Genomic DNA, 624 nt, shown 5'->3' with positions numbered 1-624 from the left:
GGTGTCTGCTAATACATTACATATACCGCGTCCCCACGCTGGTTTTTTTTTTTTGTGGTTTCCTAGGCCTATATATATATACATACAAACATATGTGTGTGTGTATATATATATATATATATATATATATATATATATATACAAGGTTTCTCTCCTTTTTTTTTTTTTCTGTGTCCCTTTCTGTAGGAAGAGCGTAGGCTTGAAACGTAAAAGACTTTTTCAATTCCTGAGCGTTATACTAATACATCTGTTTTGTTTATACACCACCTTCGTCTTTTGTCTTTTCGCGAACTCTCCCATATATATATATATTATATATATATATATATATCTATATATATAATATATATATATATACTATATATATTATATATATTACTAGCAGTATCGCCCGGCGTTGCTCGGGTTTGTAAGGGAAATAACTATATAGCATTTTTAGAGAGTACTTCCTTTATAGATGCCAATTCGGGCTTTCTAGCCATTTTTGTTTTGGTGTCTTCAAGCCATGAAGTCGTTGTTCTAAAAGAACGCTGGTCTCCTTGACAACGCATTACGACGTTGATTTCCTAAACTCCCTTCCCCACAGCTTCGCGAGGGAGAGAAGAAGGGGGAGAAGAAACACAG

Source organism: Octopus sinensis, linkage group LG2 (assembly GCF_006345805.1).
Source record: "Octopus sinensis linkage group LG2, ASM634580v1, whole genome shotgun sequence".
Taxonomy (NCBI): Eukaryota; Metazoa; Mollusca; class Cephalopoda; order Octopoda; family Octopodidae; genus Octopus; species Octopus sinensis.
Note: the sequence above shows the minus strand (reverse complement) of the source record.